This window comes from Polypterus senegalus, chromosome 3, assembly GCF_016835505.1.
Source record: "Polypterus senegalus isolate Bchr_013 chromosome 3, ASM1683550v1, whole genome shotgun sequence".
In the NCBI taxonomy this organism is placed as follows: domain Eukaryota; kingdom Metazoa; phylum Chordata; class Cladistia; order Polypteriformes; family Polypteridae; genus Polypterus; species Polypterus senegalus.
In genome coordinates, this window is record NC_053156.1 from 214,138,164 (window position 1) to 214,160,063 (window position 21,900).

Genomic DNA, 21,900 nt, shown 5'->3' on the forward strand with positions numbered 1-21,900 from the left:
TAAAAAAAAATGAGTTAATAAAAAGGATGAATGAATTATAATATTTTTTCTTTTCCACAGCTTTTGAAAAATAGCAATTACCTTTTGAATTAATTAGTTTAAAAGAAAACAAAAAACAAACTTTAGGTCACACAGTGTAAACGCCAAACTGCATTGAATTTTGACCCATCAATTTGCTCAACCTGAATTGAATTTTAGGACCATCGGGGCCTAGAGTATAGACTGGCAGTTTCCGGCACTAGGCATAAACAAAGCTTTACAATGCATTTACAGTTATAGCTTCCCTAACAAACAATCTAAATCAATAAATCAAAAACAAAGAAGTCAAACAAGAAAAAATGCTGACAATATTTAGCCTACACAGATATATGTTTAATGTAACCAGTATGTAATATTTTTTAAAGTGCACTAGTATGAGGCACTACAAAAATATAAAGAAATACCAAGTGAATGTAACAATATGTCATCAGCCAATCAAATTGTTATGGCTTATTTGCACACAAGATGGAATTAAATTTTGCAGTGACAAGCACTACATCATTGTATGCAGTATAGAACTCTCAAATCACATTTAACTTCCATTAAAATATTACTAAAAACCATTAAATGCACTATAGTTGTAGCTGCATATGTAATAATATGAACAGCATATTGTTTAATTTTTGTTACATCACAATTTATAAAGAGTATACTAGAATTATTATTAAAACATTGTACAACTGGGAAAAAGTATTTTCTTAAAAAAGCTAAAATATTTCTGTAATGCTGCAGCTTATCAGTAATACCATGACCATTTGAAAAAATGTGTATTCTAAATATAATACACAAACTTGGAACTTTCCTTGATGATTTTCAATAATATGGCAAGTAACTAACAAATGCCTTGTAGGATTTCCAGCCAGTTGTGACATGACATCCATGAGACTGTGTTTAATATACATGAAGTCCCTTCATTCTCTTGATAGTTGCATCTGATAGGTTGTATTTCTAACTAGTTTTTCTTTAACAGTTACTCTATTCAGCTTCTTCTTTCAGTAATGAATCTGGTTCAATGTAATACTGTCTACAAAATCAAGCGGCATGCAGTTGTCTACTAAAGCTGGCCTCAAACTTGATGACTTTGAGTCAGATTACAGGACTAGGAAACACAGGGGGACAATCGATTACATTAATCTGTCACAACATTTAAGCACAGGTTCAAAGTTACTGTTACGGCATGAAAGTACTGGCAGCCAGTAAAACATTGCAGGTGGATATACATATGTTCTTTAGGTATGGTGAGTTCAGTTTTAATATCTGCCCTCATTTTCCTTTCTTCGCTTTTTTGTGGTACAAGAAAAAAACACAAGAGACTGTACTTCTTTCCTTGCAATTGCCATTTTATGTATTGTACTTCATTGGTAGCTAACTGTCGCACACAAGAGTTGTTAATCCCAACATCCTACTAATTGATTTCTGCCATGGCTAGTTGCAGAGTGCTATGACTGAGTCACTGTATATATCCCAGTACATGACAGCTAGTAAGAGATGTGCGCTGCATCTATCCACAACTCACTAAAATCATGTACATGAAGGCTGCCACTGAAAATCTTGATTAGCAAACTTGTAAGCACAGCTATTGTGCAATAGCCCTGTTGACAAGATAATCATAACAAGGGTGAAAAAATTAAGAAAACCTAAAAAATAAACCGTATTATATATAAAGAATGAAATATGAAGTTAATCATCTTGGAAAGAATAATGCTGTTGGAAAACAGAGAAAATTACAGAACTCTGCAGATGAAGGGTAAGGGAAAATTAGGTATTCTTTACTTTTAAAGGGAAAACCTGTTGTTGTCACTTATAATCATAATGACTTTATAGCTGAGAATTTCTTGATTTGTTTATGTGCACAAAAACCTAATAAAAATTAGAAATCTTAACAGAATGCTCTGTTAATGAATTGAGAATTAAGGTTTATTCAGCATCTTCACTCCAGTTAATAAGACAGTAATAAGACATTCAAACAAGACTTTTCATAAACAAATAAACTCTTAATAAAAACTGCACATGTAAATGGTGCATTGCATCTAAACACTTCACTGGCTTATATTTTGGTAGAAAGCATTAATTTAAATTAAGAATTGCACTGCTGTTTAAGAAATTCAGGATACAGAAAAAAAGGGCTTTTCAGAATATAAACTATATTACACCACTTCAATTAATCATTAACTGTACCTAATTTTTAAACTTCACTATGTCTTGATTGTGTGGCCTTGGACACAAACTATTTCAAACAACATTCCCAATGATAAGGAAAGTAAACACATGACTCATTGTTCCCCATGGTCTCTGAAATGTATTGAAAACAGTACTTGTGAACTTCTTGAACACCCATAAAAAAGAGGTGCCAGAATTGATCTACTTTACACTTTTTTTGGCAATGGTTTTACTTATTAAAATAAAGTTATAAGTCCTAAACCAAAAAAAAAAAACAAACTAAAAACATGATATTTTAGGATGCAGTTTCCACTGCCTCCTGGAACAATATTAAAAATATGTTACTTGAAGATCAATTTGTCATCTTTCTTTTAATGAAACTTTAGGCTAACTAAACATTTAGAATTATAAATTCTGACTGCTTTATTTTATATAAAATTATTGGTGGTTGTTCTTTCAAATACTGCATGAATAAATTACACCACAGTTGTACAATTTCATATGGTTACTATGTTTCTAAAAAAAATTAAAATTGAACAAAAACAAATACATCCATTTATTTTTAATAGCTGATTTATTTTGACACGGTCTAGGACTAAGTCGTCTTTCTTCATAAAACCCTATAAATAGCCATCCTATAACCAACATTAAATAATAGACAAAGCATTATAGTATTTAAAAAGCAACAAGAAACTACAGTAAAAATAGAAGCAAAAATGTACATATGTTATTATATGGATATCTACCCAAATATGCCACAACCTAAATGTCAAAAAGAAAATATACATAGTACTAACTGCAATAGTATATCATTGCCTATTACAATGTCCCGGTATGAGTAATGAAACGAGAGGTGGCATAGATGTAAATGTGTAACAATGCTTGGTATGTGGATAGTGTGGTGAATTGCTACCAGAACAAACAGAAAGATCCCACCAAGTCACATATGAATGCTGAAAAGGAGAATGTTTGGACAGATAACAAGCTGAAATAAATAGAAACATGTTTTTATTAGAACATTCATACAGATTATAAATGTTATTTACTGAATACCTTGGTGAATGAAAATTCATGAATTAATACTCCCTAAAGAAATAATAGATTTATTCCTTAGGGGAGATGATATTCATCATTCTATACAATGATGGCCTTCATTATTCTCTGCTCTCCTTTTAATCCCCTTATAATATGGTGTTCTGCTTTTTAAGCATATAATTTGAGAGGGAGTTGTTCAATGAGGAAAAATCTTGAAAGCCTTGAAAGTTAATAATAAACTTTTAAATGAAATACCCAATGCAAGCAATTCAAAAGTGGTGAGTTTATTATTAGGAACTACCTGAGAACATAACTATAGACCTAGCTACAAAAACCCAAATGCAAATAGAAATTTTACCAGCAGGAAAATATAAACAAGGTTGAATCATTGGTATGCTTTGATGGTGAATATAAATAAATACTGTGTTGAAAAAGATTTTAAATGTATATTAACATAGATTAACAAGTAAGAGAAACTGGTTTATTGTTCCAAAAGAATTTATATTTTATTTACATTTAAGCCAACAAACTTAACTCAATAAAAATACTGAGATAAAAAAAGTTATTGATGTTTTATTTGACTTTATAATTGTGTGAATATGGCAGTTGGGTAACAATATACTAAACCAGTATGTGTGCGTGCATCCATCTAAGACAGGTTGAAATCTAACTCTAATCAACATAGACCTTAGCGTTAACACTTGCATTGCACCATCTATTGGAATGTATTTTGAAATGCCTGTAGTAATAATAAACATTGCATTCGTTATTCCAACAGATGGCACCAAACAAACATTAGTAGCAATAAAATGTATTACTACAAACATTTGTGATGCGCCCTCTGTTGGAATGACAAATACAATGCATATGTCTCTGATATATGCCATTTGGTACGGTATTCACAAAAGCAGCGTTAATGTGTTGCGATGCACCATCCATTGGACTGACAGAGACACAGCAACCTGATAGACATACATATATACATACATATACATAATATATAAATATTATATATATATATATATTATATATATATACACACACACACACACACACGTATGGGCATATACACACGTACAGTATGTGCATATACACATGTATGTGTATACACACACACACATATATACATATAACTTAACATGATTGTCAATGTAATTATTTTGTCACTGTTATGAGTGTTGCTGTCATATATATATATATATATATAAAATCTATAATAATAAAAGGCAAAGCTCTCACTGACTCATCACTAATTCTCCAACTTCCCATGTAGGTAGAAAGCTGAAATTTGGCAGGCTTATTCCTTACAGCATACTTACAAAAGTTAAGCAGGTTTCATTTCGAAATTCTACACATAACGGTCATAACGGTCGACAACGTCCGCCATGTTGAACTTTCTTATTTATGGCCCCATCTTCACGAAATATTGTAGGCGGCTTCCCTGCGCTAACCGAAACCAATGTACATACTTATTTTGGTGGTATGACGCCACTGTCAGCCGCCATATTGAACTTTCCAACGTCACTAATTCTGCAACTTCCCGTGTAGGTAGAAGGCTGAAATTTGTTACTTATTTTGGTGGAATGATGCCACTGTCGGCCGCCATATTGAACTTTTAATGGAAACCGATGTCCGTACTTATTTCGTTGGTATGACACCACTGACGGCCGCCATATTGAACTTTCCAAAGTCACTAATCCTCCAACTTCCTGTGTAGGTAGAAGGCTGAAATTTGGCAGCCTCATACCTTACAGTTTACTTACAAAAGTTTAGCAGGTTTCATTTCGAAGTTCTACGCGTAATGGTCATAACGGTCAACAACGTACGCCATGTTGAACTTTCTTATTTATAGCCCCATTTTATCGAAATTTGGTAGGCGGCTTCCCTGAGCTAACCGAAACCAATGTACGTACTTATTTCGGTGGTATGATGCCACTGTCGGCCGCCATATTGAACTTTTCAACAGTCTTTGTTACTTATGGGACCATCTTCAAGAAATTTGGTACGCGGGTTCCCAACGCTAACTGAATCCTACTTACGTACATATATATGTCCATAGCCTGCAGCTCGGTCGCCGTGTGAGGCGGTGTTGGGTCCCCCATCCCAAAGCCTCCAACGTTGTTGGCTGCCTGCCTATATAAGACCGTCCGCCGCCCGTCTCTACATTCCCTTCCTTGCTTCGCCATGGATTCACGCTCCTACTGATAACTACAGCCTTTTTGTTTAATCCACGGCTTCTCCCCTGTTTTATTGTTTGTTTATTATAATTATAGTTATTGTGTAGGTATATTACACTTACTTTACATTGCTCAGGTACCCATTTCCTTTATCATTCCAACCCCCATTACCATGTCTATCGAGATGATCATATTGCACGGCCATATCAGGCTCACTCTTGATATCCGGAGGAACATTGTGTCTTATATATTGAATGACTGGGACAGGTTCAAGGTGTGGACTGATGACGGTACAGGAGATAATTATGCTACACAGGAGCACTATAAGAGTGAAATGCTTAAGCCCTTCACCTATGGTTCTGCATGTGAGTTGATGGCTGCCACTGAATTGTTCGGTTGTTGCTTTCAAGTGTACCGAAATGGCCAAATATTTTACACCTTTCGACAACCGCCAATGCCTCTTAAACATCTTAGATTCACAGGTGACGATTTCAGTAGTGCACACTTTGATGTTTATGAATGTTTAAACTCTCAAAAGCTGTATGTGATTTTATCGATGAAACCGGTTGTGTGCTTACAACGCTTGACAGATGCCAAATGTCACTTCAACACAACAAATCCTGCAAATACTGTCGTAATTGAAACAAACCATGAAACTCAAACCGATTATAACAGCAGCAATCCAAGCTGTGAGATTTGAGACAAGATTACTGTTCACATGGCCAACTGTACGTTGCATCCTTAAGAGTAAGCTCAGCGCACAGCTTGGTCATGTTACAACCGGAGGGCCGAACTGACAACATGGCATACAAAGAGATCCTTAACAAATAATTATTGGCATATTTTCCCTCAGTTTAAAAAGGTTTACTTTTCTTAATAAAAATTTTAATGCAGTACTTCGCCGCTGCGAAGCGTGGGTATTTTGCTAGTATACTAATAAAAGGCAAAGCCCTCATTGACTCACTCACTCACTCATCCCGCAAATATCGTGCTAGTCGTGGCATGACAAACGCCAGCGGCAGCCTGTCTATGAACATAATTTAAGGAGCGTGTCTACAAACTTAATTTAACTTACGGTTTACACCGTGCTTTGTTTCCGCAGTCGCTGTACTTATGAATATGCTTGTATGCGTCACTCGCTTGATATTTTTTTTCTGCCTTCTCAATTGTGTAAAGCGTCTTTTCTTCAGCGCTCTTTGGAGCTCTGCCTTGTTCTCTACATACTGCAGACACAGTCAGTTCACGTGATTACATGGGAGGCGTGATGATGCGAGACACAACTCTGCCTCCCACGGCCATCGAGCTGCAGTCTATTACAGTATATGGGTTACAAAATAGCTTCCAGTTATGACCATTACGCTTAGAATTTAAAAATGAAACCTGCCCAACTTTTGTAAGTAAGCTGTAAGGAATGAGCCTGCCAAATTTCAGCCTTCTACCTACACGGGAAGTTGGAGAATTAGTGATCAGTGAGTGAGCGAGTCAGTGAGGTATTGCCTTTTATTAGTATAAAAAAAATATATATACACACACACGCATACAGTGCATCCGGAAAGTATTCACAACACATAACTTTTTCCACATTTTGTTATGTTACAGCCTTATTCTAAAATGGATTAAATTCATTTTTTTTCCCTCAGAATTCTACACACAATACCCCATAATGACAACGTGAAAAAAGTTTACTTGAGATTTTTGCAAATTTATTAAAAATAAAAAATAAATAAAAATTGAGCTCAGGTGCATCCTGTTTCCCCGATCATCCTTGAGATGTTTCCGCAGCTTAATCAGAGTCCACCTGTGGTAAATTCAGTTGATTGGACATGATTTGGAAAGGGACACACCTGTCTATATAAGGTCCCACAGTTGACAGTTCATGTCAGAGCACAAACCAAGCATGAAGTCAAAGGAATTGTCTATAGACCTCCGAGACAGGATTGTCTCGAGGCACAAATCTGGGGAAGGTTACAGAAAAAGGTCTGCTGCTTTGAAGGTCCCAATGAGCACAGTGGCCTCCATCATCTGTAAGTGGAAGAAGTTTGAAACCACCAGGACTCTTCCTAGAGCTGGCCGGCCATTTAAACTGAGCGATCGGGGAAGAAGGGCCTTAGTCAGGGAGGTGACCAAGAACCCGATGGTCACTCTGTCAGAGCTCCAGAGGTCCTCTGTGGAGAGAGGAGAACCTTCCAGAAGGACATCCATCTCTGCAGCAATCCACCAATCAGGCCTGTATGGTAGAGTGGCCAGAAGGAAGCCACTCCTTAGTAAAAGGCACATGGCAGCCCACCTGGAGTTTGCCAAAAGACACCTGAAGAACTCTCAGACCATGAGAAACAAAATTCTTTGGTCTGATGAGACAAAGATTGAACTCTTTGGTGTGAATGCCGGGCATCACGTTTGGAGGAAACCTACACCGCTCATCACCAGGCCAATACCATCCAAGGGAAAGATGACTGCAGCAATGACCATAGACATTCTGGATGAAAACTTGCTCCAGAGCGCTCTTGACCTCAGACTGGGGGGATGGTTCATCTTTCAGCAGGACAACGACCCTAAGAACACAGCCAAGATATCAAAGGAGTGGCTTCAGGACAACTCTGTGAATGTCCCTGAGTGGCCCAGCCAGAGCCCAGACTTGAATCCGATTGAACATCTCTGGAGAGATCTTAAAATGGCTGTGTATATATATATATACTGCTCAAAAGAATTAAAGGAACACTTTTTAATCAGAGTATAGCATAAAGGCAATTAAACTTATGGGATATTAATCTGGTTAGTTAAGTAGCAGAGGGGGTTGTTAATCAGTTTCAGCTGCTATGGTGTTAATGAAATTAACAACAGATGCACTAGAGGGGCAACAATGAGATGACCCCCAAAACAGGAATGGTTTAACAGGTGGAGGCCACTGACATTTTTCCCTCCTCATCTTTTCTGACTGTTTCTTCACTAGTTTTGCATTTGGCTACAGTCAGTGTCACTACTGGTAGCATGAGGTGATACCTAGACCCTACAGAGGTTGCACAGGTAGTCCAACTTCTCCAGGATGGCACATCAATACGTGTCATTACCAGAAGGTTTGCTGTGTCTCCCTGCACAGTCTCAAGGGCATGGAGGAGATTCTAGGAGACAAGCAGTTACTCTAGGAGAGCTGGAGAGGGCCAAAGAAGGTCCATAACCCATCAGCAGGACCAGTATCTGCTCCTTTGGGCAAGGAGGAACAGGATGAGCACTGCCAGAGCCCTACAAAATGACCTCCAGCAGGCCACTGGTGTGAATGTCTCTGACCAAACAATCAGAAACAGACTTCATGAGGGTTGCCTGAGGGCCCAAATGTCTACTGCGCCCTGCGCTCACTGCACAGCACCGGGGAGCTCAATTGGCATTTACCATAGAATACCAGAATTGGCAGGTCCACCACTGGCGTCCTGTACTTTTCACAGATGAGAGCAGGTTCACCCTGAGTATATGTGAAAGACGTGAAAGGGTCAGGAGAAGCCGTGGAGATTATTATGCTGCCTGTAACATCGTTTAGCATGACTGGTTTGGTGGTGGGTCAGTGATGATCTTAGGAACAAAAGGATGCCAAGTCTTTTAATGGAAATAAAAGTTTTCTGCCTACAGAGGGCTCAATTGTGTAGACACCCTAAAATCAGAGTGAAATGAAGATGTGGCAGGCTAGTCCATTTTTTCAAAACGTAATTTCTGCTACTCAAAATGCTTTTCAGTATCTTGTGTGGCCCCCACGAGCTTGTATGCATGCTTGACAACATCGGGGCATGCTCCTAATGAGACGACGGATGGTGTCTTGTGGCATTTCCTCCCAGATCTGTATGAGGGCATCCCTGAGCTGTTGTACAGTCTGAGGAGCAACCTGGCGGCGCCTAATGGACCGAAACATAATGTCCCACAGATGTGCTATTGGGTTTAAGTCAGGGGATCGTGAAGGCCATTCAATTGTTTCAATTCCTTCATCCTCCAGGTACTGCCTGCATACTCTTGCCACATGAGGCCGGGCATTGTCGTGCATTAGGAGGAAACCAGGACCTACTGCACCAGCGTAGGGTCTGACGATGGGTCCAAGGATTTCATCCTGATACCTAATGGCAGTCAAGGTGTCTTTGTCTAGCTTGTAGAAGTCTGTGCGTCCCTCCATGGATATGCCTCCCCAGACCATCACTGACCCACCACCAAACTGGTCATGCCGAATGATGTTACAGACAGCATAACATTCTCCATGGCTTCTGCAGACCCTTCAACGCCTGTCACATGTGCTCAGGGTGAACCTGCTCTCATCTGTGAAAAACACAGGGTGCCATTGGTGGACCTGACAATTCTGGTATTCTATGGTAAATGCCGATCGAGCTCCACTGCGCTGGGTTGTGAGCACAGGGCCCACTAGAGGACGTTGGGCCCTCAGACCACCCTCAAGAAGTATGTTTCTGATTGTTTGGTCAGAGACATTCAAACCAGTGGCCTGCTGGAGGTCATTTTGTAGAGCTCTGGAAATGCTCATCCTGTTTGTCCTTGTCCAAAGAAGGAGATACCAGTCCTGCTGATGGGTTAAGGACCTTCTATGGTCCTGTCCAGCTCTCCTAGACTAACTGCCTGTCTCATGGAATCTCCTCCATGCCCTTGAGACAGTGCTGGGAGACACTGCAAACCTTCTGGCAATGACACACATTGATGTGCCATCCTGGAGAAGTTGGATTTCCTGTGCAACCTCTGTAGGGTCCAGGTTTCGCCTCATGCTACCAGTAGTTACACTGACCATAGCGAAATGCAAAACTAGTGAAAAAAACAGTCAGAAAAGATGAGGGAAAAATGTCAGTGGCTTCCACCTGTTAAACCATTCCTGTTTTGGGGGTCATCTCATTGTTGCCCCTCTAGTGCACCTGTTGTTAATTTCATTAACACCACAGCAGCTGAAACTGATTAACAACCCCCTCTGCTACTTAACTGACCAGATTAATATCCCAGAAGTTTCATTGACTTGATGCTATACTCTGATTAAAAAGTGTTCCTTTAATTTTTTTGAGCAGTATATATATATATATATATATATATATATATATTATATTATATATATATATATATATATATATATATATATATATATATATTATATTATATTATATTATATTATATTATATTATATTATATTATATTATATATATATATATATATATATATATATATATATATATATATATATATATATATATATATATAAAACAGAAGTAGCTTAGTTTACACAGTTTGTTCTTTTGATTATAATGCTCCCTAAAATGCAGTACTCCAGATTGGTTTGCAGAAAAATAAATCAGAATATTTAGATTCACAAAAAATTTTCTATACGTTGCAAGGCTAAATAAATGAACAAATCATTATATATTTTGTACGTTAATAGATGTTTATACTAGATTCATAATATGCATAGCCCTGGTTCCTACCATGTGCCCTGTGCTGTGAAAACGGAGTATGGTAAGCTGACACAAGTATTCTCCTAAATCGTCTTTATTTATATAACCAACAAAAAAATAAAATTAAAAACCAAAAAAAAATATTTTAATGCTGAACACAGAACAATACTGCCAAAAATGTAATGTAAAACTTGATTAATTTTATACTTACATGGTTCATTTTAAATCAAATAACAAACACAAGGAACTTTATAAAAGAAAATGATTATACTAGAAATTGAATGCCAATATAGTATTACAGTAGGGAGCAGTGATATTCAGTACATTAGTAATAAAAACCTCAAAAATATAACAAATAAAAAATTCAAAACAACAACAATAATAACAAAATTAATTGGCCACAGAGAGGCCAGGATTACCACTTTCAAATGACATGGCACCCCAGAAAGAATTCAAAATACACACTAAAAAAACACCATAATACACAAAATAGAAAAACGCAAATGTTTTAAAATAAATGCATATTAAATGAGTGATTGGTATCAAAAATTAGCTATGCATATTTTCTTTGTCATGTTAAGATTTAACTACTGTTGAGACATATAATGCTTAGCAGTGCCTACCTTAGTAAATGTGTCTCGCACAGTGCAAAAAGAGACATCTTGATAGGTAATGAGACTGCTGAAGTTGTGGTGTTTTCAGAAAGTCTTTTATAATTAGGGGTATGGGGGGTGTGGGGAAGAGTGGGCGGGTAGAGAGACTGTATAAGAGTGACAGCAAATGGAAGGGAGGGTGAGGAGATATGTATGTGTTTCAATTGAATATTGTGTGGAAATCACAATAATGCCGGAATGAAAATACTTTGCTTGTTTTCCAAACAACAGTTAAAATCATAACAACAAAAGTCAGTTGGTTTGCGTCTACCTAGACAGTGATACAAAGTATCATACATCAATGTATAATGTCAAGTGAGGTATAGTCTTAATCTTTACTGGCTGAATATATCCTGATAACAAGAAAATTTAAACTTAAGTGCAGTCATACCTAGAATGTAGGGTAAGGCATTAACAACATTGTATTTAATAACTCAGATACCTAAAATTCTAATATTAAGAAATGCACACTCCTGAAAAATGTGTTAATTATATTTACAATCATCATTTATCAGCAGTTCATGTTAGCCATGACTGACAGCAAACTGAAAGAAAACCTTGGAATCAATGCACGGCTATTTCTTTTAATTAAAGCAGTGTACTCCATTTAAAAAAGGCAGGGTTTTCTGTCTGTTTTAGCAAAATGTTTACTGAATCAGCTCTCTTTTTAGCAGAACCGTGTGAAGGAGCTTGCTATCATTTTTCTGTGTAAACTTAGCAAAAAGCTGAAAGAATGTGAACCTGATCTGCTGCTAATAAAAGTACCCTTTGTTAAGTATGTGTCAAATTCTCAAACTTCAGTTGAAGAATACATTTGGCTGCAATAAGGGCATTTTATGGTATTTTGTTTACTGTACAATATAATGTGGGCCTATGACAGTTCTGTGATACTAACAATCTCATTTTATATGTAAACTGGCTTGTGTATTTGCAGCGTTAGTATAGCTTTTATAAACCTTCTGGAGTATAACACACATAAGGTGAACTATAAAGTTTCCAAATAAATCTGACAGCAAAAACATTAAAAAATTACATTCTTAGAGTAGTGTTCACAGCGAGAGACAAATCATTCCTGTGCGGCTTTCATCGATACACTGAAACAAATCTTGAAACTTTTTTTAAACAAATTTTGTATTTCTTTGTCAATAGTAACATGAACTGTACCATCTGTGGTAATGTAGAAGCAATGCATTATATCTTTATTTAAATAATGAAATCAAAGGTTTGAAGTGCTAAACAGATTTCTATACCAACTGCTTGTCCATGTTTAAGTCAAGTGTGTGGATTAATTTTGTTTTTCACACAGTGTTATGGCACAGAATAATACGGCACATGTAATTTACAAGTCTTGATATATTAAAATCAAATATTCTGTCACACTTAGAATAGAGAACTTGAAGACTGATTTATACTGAACTTAGAATTCACAACAATCAATGAAAAAGCAGACAGACAGGAAGGAAGCCTCAGTGGAAATTTCATCCCATTTGCCTGCCGTGTTCACCAAGAAGCTCTGACTCAGGCCGGAAGAAGTGATGACTCCACAATCTGAAAACCTACTTTGTTCCACAATTTTCTAGAAGGTCTAAAGAAAGATTGAGCAGTTATGCTTCTCAGGCATCAACCATTCAGCTGTGAGGCAGTCTTCTCTAATTCAACTACCAGTTAGAATCACTCATTTTAAATGTGATGGCTTTAACATCACTTAAACCTAAGCATATTAAAGATGACTTACAACATGCTACTATGGCTCTGCACATCCATTTTCCATAATATCATAAGATCCAGGTGACCGTTCCTATCTTCTGCACAGCAAAAACTCAAAATTAATACTTTGTTTTTAATCAATAAAAAAAAGCAGTTTTGACATGCTTAGTCCTTATAGAGCATATAGTGGATTCAGAAATTGTTCAGGCCCCTTCAAATTCTGCATATTATTGTGTTGAACATTTAATTTTAAATGTATAAATCTGCCATTTTACTCATTAATCTATACTTATTGGCATGTAACGACCAAGTGAAAACCAAGTTTTCAAAAAGGTTTGCAGATTTATTAAAAATCTCTAATTTATGTAAATATTCAGACCTATTGCTGTGGCACTCTAAATTTCAAAATTTTGGTCTGGTGCATCCTATTTGCTTTAATTATTCTTGAGATGTGTCTAGAAACTTATTGGAGTTCACTTGTGGTTAACTGAATTTATTGGATACATTTTAGAAAGGAACACATCTGTGTATATAAAGTCCCACAATTCACACTGCATTTCAGAACAAAAACCAACCCAAGATGTCTAAGGAATTCTCCGCAGACCTCAGTGATCAAATGGTGGTGTAGCATAGATCAGGGCAAGGGTATAAAAAGCTAAAGCTCTTGGTGTTCCCAGGAACAAAAAGAAGGTTGGAACCACTCAGACTCTTCGTAGAGATGACCATCGGGCCAAACTCAGTAATCGTTCAAGAAGGTCCTTGGTCAGGGAAGAGACCAAGAACACAAAGGTAAATCCAACAGAGCTTCAGAGTTCCTCAACCGAGATGGGAGAACCTGTCAGAAGGACAGTCACCTCAGCACTACTACATCAATCAGGTGTTTATGGTAGAGTGGCTGTGATACAGTGGGTTCGCAGCTCAGAAAAAATGGCCAGTTTTAAATTAAATAATCATCGCACTCGCGGCTTAAAGAGGGGGTGTGGTAGTGTGGCTGGAGCGGTTCTGACACAATATGGCACGGGCAATTCCTCACTTAAGTACACAGGTGAGGAATCGTTTGTATCCGTAATTGATCCCAAGAGCTGCTTATCGCCACACCTGTGCCATGCCCCCATTAAAAATAGGAGAAGTGCAAGTGCAGTAAGGAGACAAAAAGAAAGAAAATAAAATAACAGAACAGAGGTTAAGGGAGAAGAAAGCAGGAGGCAAAAGGACACTGAGAGCATGAAGAAAAAGATTTGGTCTGATGACACAAAAATTGAACTCTTTGGGCTGAACTCCAAGCACTATTTCTGAAGAAAACAAGGAACTGCTCTACACCTGTCTAGTAACACCCCAATGCTGTGCAAGTGCTTCTCAGTTGCACAGACAGGGAGACTGGTCAGAATTCAGGGAAGAATGAATGCTGACAAATACAGAGAGGTTCTTGAAGAAAATCTGCTCTAGAGTGCATGCAATTTCAGGCGGTTGGACAAATAACCTTTTGAATCTTTTTTAAATGACCCGAAGCATATAGCCAACACAATGATGGCTTCAGGATAAGTTTTGAACTGTAACTCAGTGGCCCATACAAAGCCCAGACTTAAACCCCACAGAAAATAAGTGGAGAGACCTCAAGATGGTAGTTGAAAGATGCTTTCCATCCAGTCTAAAGAAACTTGACATGATCTGCCCAAATCCATGTGTGCACAGATTGCAGAAACGTACCCAAGAAGATTCAAAGGGGCATCTACAAAGTGAATTAAGAGTCTGAAAACTTATATGGATGATAGATTTGTCAGTTTAAAATTAAATTTACAACACAATATAGAGTGTAGAAAGTGATGGGTCTGAATCCACTGTATATTATATTATCCCATATTAACAGTATTCCCTATATCACTGAAAAAATGTATTCTAGCATACACATATTCTTTATGTGTACATTTATCAAAATATTTGAAAACAAATTAACTAGAAATACATCTTCTGTATGTATTTTAAATGGACTGAACAAAACATCAAAATATCAATATTTTAAAATCTGAATTTGAATGAGTACATGAACTAAAAACAAAAGTCAAACCTAAATCATATCTACAATTCAGCAGGACTGTGGAGTCGGAGACAATTTTGGGTACCTGGAGTCGGAGGCGGCAAAAAGTTAACCGACTCCGACTCCTACTAAATTTAAATGGGAATTAAAAAAGTAAGTTGAAATGTCCCAATTCACAAACAGTCATAATGAACTACTTCTCTGCTGTAAGAATAAAGCCCAATGCATGCAATGCATAATGTTACCACAAAACGAACATGTCAAGTAACCATGAAGCATGCTTTTCATTGACTGTATGCGTCACTATATGGGATGTAATGCACAGGTATGGTGTGGCACCGCTTTCCATTGTGTCCTGTTCCACTGTTACAGGGAACTGTGAACCTAGCCTAAAGCCCCCCATACATTTACAGATGCACTGCCGATTTTTCGGCCGTTCAACGAGTCATCACGCGTCAAACGCCTGAAAAATCATCTGGTGTGTTCTCAGCTCCCTTTCGCTATGCGCTAGTAAAGGGGGCCGAAGGAGCCGAGAACACAGATCTCCCTACCTGTCTCCAGCAGAGGCTCGTTCTGCTGATCAGCTGGCCGGTGAGTGACACAATGCACTAAACTTCCGGCTGGCTGACAGAGGAGATAGCCACTGCAGCAGACAGAGGCATCACATTACTTTGGATGGGGGCGGTGGTCGAGATTTTCGGCAAGCTGGATCTGCCCGTCCAGGTGGACACCCGCAATCTGCGGCCACCAATCAATTGTGTTTGTCTTTAATCTGGCATTATAGTAGAGTGTTGGCTTCCTAGCCAGTAGTTCTGTGGTGAAATGACATGTATGTTGCCGGAGTCAGAGTCGGGGAGTCGGAGTCGAGCATTTATCTACCGACTCCACAGCCCTGCAATTCAGTCAGCATTTTGCTGCTGCATTACTACTTGGACAGTTGCTTAAAACTGAAAATTCATGTAAAATCTGTTACTTTGAAGTTAATTATTAGAGATAAAGCACTTGGAGGTTTTCACTTCTGAAGAATGTTGGGCTAATTTAGTACAGTAAATCATGTACCGCTTAACCAACATAATTTTCCAACATGGTATTCTGGAAAGTTCAAAACAAACAGACAGATATGATACATAAAAAGGTGTTTTAAAGTAAAAGTGCTATAGGAAGGAAAGATAAAAGACAAATTTTAATTTTCCACATTGAAACTGTAAAAAGTTGTTTCACCAATCACAATGTACAACAGACAACATTGTCAAGGCTAGAGGAAAAGTCCAGGACAATATAAAGTGAAAGCAACAATCACTCAGACAAAACAAAATCAACACCCAAACGATAATAAGACTCAAAGTACCATGGCTTGTGGCAGAAATTACCTCATATAGTGCACTTTGTACCAGTACATTTATCAGGCTGTTACTGAAGGTGCTCCTCTGTTTGACCACAATGGTATTTAGAAAGTATCACTCTCAATAGTTACCTATTGCCTACATAAAGTCTAAAATGATTGATTGGTTAGAACCAGCATTTCTTGGTTTGAGTTAATTCAGTTTATAGGCTTTTCCTACATTAACACCATTGCCACAGCAGACAACAGCATGGAAGACTGCATCAGCTACAGTAAACCACATATGAGTACTAACACTAGGGATGCAACAATACCACTTTCCTTAGACTGAGTGTTAGCACCGATACTTATTTTTTAGTATTTACCGATACCATTGTAGCGTGGCTGGAAGATAGTATTTGTTTATGTCCATCAACTGTCAACTTCACTAACATCAAATATAAGACTCATAATTTGATAAAAAATAATTCAGAATTGAACAAATAACTCAAAGTAGGTTACATTACATAGATTAGATCACAACACCTTTTTTAAAATGGCTCAAATTTCACAGAAAAAAAAATCACATGCAATTACTGCATGTAAACCAAACCAACAATGTTTCAAGCCTTTCAATATGGGAATTTGGCTAAACATAACAAGAACATCTCTTTTACTGGTATTCCATTTTTTAAGATACCGTAGTTGGGTCAGTGGCATAAAGGTATGCAGGTCACTGGATTGTTCCAAGACTCTTTTGGGAAATCATGTGGCAGATTCCTTTTGAAAAACATAAGCATATCTGCATGTTAGGCTGTAAGGTTGGTTCTGGATTCATTAACAGTATGTGACAGTACACTAATTAATTTCTCACTCTCTGCACTACTGCATGGAGCTGAAAGGTATTTCTTTGACATCTCGGACAGAGAGAGGAACTGCACTTTGTTAACTGACCAGTGTGACACCCTGGGTAAGGACCCAGTTGTGCAACTACTGACTTGAGGTGTCAGTAGACAAGACCGAGCAACCAAGGGATGGAGTAAGAGAGACTCAGACTAAAAAAAAATATTCAAAATCAGGAATCAGTTATATTCCAGCAATGTCCACACTATTTTTACAAAGAAATGACTTGCAAAAAAATATTTATAAAGTCCAATACAAAGACAATTCCCAAAACACAAATCAGTGCACGTGTTATAATATTTACAGTGGCTTCCAAATCAAAAGTGAAGAAAAAAAAAATCTCTTCCAACTCCTTCATCCAACTACAAAACTAATCAGGAAGGACAGGCAGAAAAATAAATAAATAAACAATAAAAACAAAATGAATAAACTAAGCACCTACTATATACACAAAGCACAGTATGTCTCTCCACTACTCAATTAAATAAATCAATAGCACAGATCTACACTACAGCTTGAAGACCTGTTTAAAAGATGACCACTGGTGTTCGGACCCTGCTTTTATATTCTGAGCCCTCTTGACCAGCTAATCCACCTGTACGTTTCCCGTGGAGTTCCAATAATCAGACATGTCGGGACGTGCACCATTCCTCAGCACCTGCTCAGGTACAATCCAGCCTATTTAAATGTTCTCTCGCACATACCCATCTGTCTTGTTGATCTATGGGCTTCCTGTTCAGCCTCTGTACTACTTTACTTTCTCCCGCGTTCACTCCTATACTTTGCCACACATGAATTCCCTTTTTTTGCCGGCTACTTTAAAACAAAACGTTCAATCCTTCAGATCTATCCTCTGATGTTAAATATACTACTTTCATCCTCTCTCCTCCAGAAGTTATGGAAGCACGCCTCCACACCTGGCCGTCAGAAACCGTGAGAGCACTCGAAAAACGGCCTCAGACATGTGCCTCGGCGAGTTTGAGCCCCACGTTTTGCTCTCAGAGCACCTGTAGACCTCCAGGTAGCCTTTCGAACATCCCGGCGCTCAAACTACCGTTAAAAATTGCCAAAAGCATAATGTTCAATTCTGAGCAATAAGCCCACAGGAAATTGTGGCAACTTTGCGGTAAATTGGCAACTGAATCATAACACATTTCCACAAGCACATGGTTCACCTGGCAGCTAACTGTGAGGAGGTACAGTACACAAAAGTAGCAATAAAGATAAGTTGTAGAGTTAAAAAAAACCTATATAACTGAATATTTCCAGTATTAAAAAATCAGAAGACAGGCAATGGAAAAATAAGCCTTTTAAGTAGCAGTGGCTAAAGCAGCTGAATATGGCTTACTTCCTCCCAATTTTATACGTTCTTACCACATTATGTCCAAAAACAAACTTAGACTGTCAAGCAACTAGCACATGCCTTGCCATGGACTAGTCTTAAATGCACAGTTGGATTCTACAGCACATCTGCTGCTATCGGAACAGGTGTTAATTCTCCAGGACCCTGAACAACATAAACCGCTTACAGAAAATGAACAGAGAACTAGTTAACACATACTAGCATAAACACATATTCACAAGATAAATAATTTCCACATTATTATGTGGAAAGGTCCACACTGACAGACTATCAGTAAAAAAAATACAATACATCTTTTTTTTTTTACTGTTGTATTCAGAACAACAGAGAAAACAGTTTCTTTTTTAGGGTTCTCTATCAGTTATCACTAACATCAAAAAATGCTTTTGTAATGCACACAGAAAATGGCTTTGTATTGTTTTGCTGAAATGGGCGTCCATGGAAAAGATGCTTTCTTGAAGTAATCATAGGTTGCTCTAAAATCTGTATGTACTTTCTGGGATTAATAGTGTCTTCACATGGAATTGACAGAACCCCAGACAATTATTGACACTGGCTTCCGGACTTGTGATTGCTAACAGTCTGGATGATTTTTTTATTCTCTGGTCCAGAGGATACAATATGCATTTCTTCCAAAAAAGACCTGAAATATTGATTTGTCTGACGACAATGCACATTGACAGCCTAGAGAAGTCGACTGTGCTTCTGGACAATGTTAACATACAGCTTCCTTTTGCACAGTAAAGTTGTAACTGGCATTTGTGTATGCAACTACATTTTGTGTTACTTGATAAAGGTTTTCCAAAGTACTCCTCAGCCCAAACTATTTATTGATTAATGATAGTTCTTGATGCAGTGCTGTCTGAGGAGTTGAAGATCCTGGGCAGTCAAGTCATGTAACCTTGCCATTTACACAATTAAATTTCTCTAGATTCCTTGAATCTATTAATTATATTATGAACTGTTGAAGATGAAATACTCAAAGGATGTGGAATCTGTCTTTGATAACTATTGTTTTTAAATGTTTCAATGAATTTCTCAAGCATTTGAGGGAAAATTGGTGATCCTCGGCCCACCTTTACTCCTAAAGGCCTAGGCTTTTCCAGGATGTAGAATTTATACTAAAAACTAAACTGATTTTATACTACTATACTAAAACTGATTACAATCACTTGTTGAACATCATGTTTCTGTTCAATTCATTGTCTTCTTTTTTTTTTTAACTCATTATTGGACCTAAATTGTCATATTCCAACTTTTTGGAGTGTGTTGCAGGCCCTCAATGGCAAGAATGGATGTGTATTTACAAAAAAATAAAGTTGACCAGACTTGACATTAAATATCTTGTCTGTATACTAGTAACGATTGATTACAAATCAAAATGTATTTTCACATCACTGCTGTTTTTGCTTGCATTGTCCATACCTTCTTATCCAAGCTGGTGTTGCAATAAATCATTTCACCCACTTAAGTGCAGTCCCTTCATTCAAAAGTTCACAGCTGTATACCAGTTTTTACCAGTATCAATGCAAGTAAAAGTTTTTCTTGGAGAAAAGCCATTTATTCACTGACAGTGGTTCTAAAATCTTCTAATGCTGTACTGCTTGAATGGAAAAAAGACATCCTGGGCACACAAAGTGACTGGCAAGGTTGATCAGAAGAAGATGTGTGTGAATACTGCTGAAATACAGTAATGCTAGTAGAGTGTGGCTCTAATGTGCGTCCTTTAATCACTGTTTGCATAATGTGAAGAATCTTTATGCTAATCTCAGTTTGTGATTTGCTTCAATTTGACATTTCCTTTATACAGTTCATTTTTCAAATGAGGGCACATTTTCTCACACCTTACTTGTTGATTTGCTTTAAGATTCAGTCAAGAGGGACATAATAAACAGTATCTTACCACAGGTCAGTCTTATTATTTCTGCATGATACCTAGATCAAGTGAAAACACAGATCATTGCATTATTTCACCAATTGGCTCTGAATACATCATCTCAGCTCTTTAATTAAAACAAAAATGGTTTCTTTAATAATCTATGATCTCGACAAAAAAGTTATCTCCTGTAAAAACTGTAGTGGAAAATGATGTACAGAATAAAGTGTTGAATAATTTTAGTGGCAAAATAAGATTACTTTTAATGAATTGGATTTTTAATAATTCATTATATGTTTTGTTAAATTCCCTGCTAATAATAAAAACAACAATTAGCAGTATATTAATATAACAAATAATAAAGTAGTAAACAAGGAGGAAAAAGTTTAAAAGAACTGGTAGCATTGTAATAAAAGACAAAGGCTTACACAGAACCAAATGTGTAATGTTAAATGAAAGACATTCCTGCTTTCTGTAGCATGAAGTCATGCTTGACAACTTTAGATATTTTTGTGTTGGTTTCTGAATAATGTGAATGTTCCAAAAATGCAAAAAATCCATTAATTTTTAAAAGCTGCTGTTCCTGGCAACATTTGTGAAGGGAGCATATTGAGATCATCATCGGACCAGACATCCCTTTCCTCAAAAACAGTTTTTAGCTTCTCCTGGGGGATTTCAGGGCGTTCCCTGAAAAGTAAAGAGGCACAGAAAAAGTTCTAATATATCCTGGGTCAGTGTGTCTGGTTAGACGATTCTGACAGCACTGCATTCAGAGATCATGATCACAAAAATGTCCTAAAACATTACAATTCATTTCATCAAGCAGCTCAATTCTGTCATACAATGTAACATCAGCAGCCAGACAGAGAAATCGGACCTCACTGGAAGTGGAGGACAGGTTAGTAGTTACATTCTTCGATACCTCTGTATATTTGTACACTTACATATAGTGTATAGCATTAAAGACAAAATAACTTGCAAAAAACACTTTAATAAAGATAATATCCTTGTATACTTTAGAAAGTGCAATCTAATAATGCACAGATATATTAACTAAATGTGCCAAAAAGGGGTTTTATAAGAACTAGTACAGCATGTAAAATCCAAAAAAACAGCAAAAATAATTAAAGTTAGATTAGCCAATAGTAAGCACACTCATTTCCATGTACTTATTTGCTTAGCAGATGCCTTTATCCAAATCAAATTATAAA

The 21,900-nt window shown here is 37.2% G+C and overlaps 1 protein-coding gene across 1 annotated transcript in view; it reads right to left on the reverse strand.

Moving 5' to 3' along the window:
• LOC120525817 (afadin-like) overlaps window positions 1-21,900 on the reverse strand; it is a 365,848-nt gene that overhangs the window by 55,206 nt on the left and 288,742 nt on the right.